Here is a 223-nt window from a genome sequence, read left to right as displayed (position 1 = left end):
ATCTACATAGTGGAAGGAACAAAGGAATAAAGTTTCTAGTGGGTCTAATGGGAATCGTAAAGCTTATGCGGCTCAGCAAGTCAGGGCTGTCTACATATCCCTTGATCAAGGTGTGCATAAAAAATACACCAAGCAATTTTCTACGACTAAATAAGGATGGAAGATTTATTAAGAGAAGTCTTAAACCATTCAATCTATCCATCCATTCTTCTAGGTTTCCCCC

Source organism: Drosophila guanche, unplaced genomic scaffold, assembly GCF_900245975.1.
Source record: "Drosophila guanche unplaced genomic scaffold, DGUA_6, whole genome shotgun sequence".
NCBI lineage: Eukaryota > Metazoa > Arthropoda > Insecta > Diptera > Drosophilidae > Drosophila > Drosophila guanche.
The sequence above is the reverse complement of the archived record's forward strand: the minus strand, read 5'-3'. Positions refer to the sequence as shown.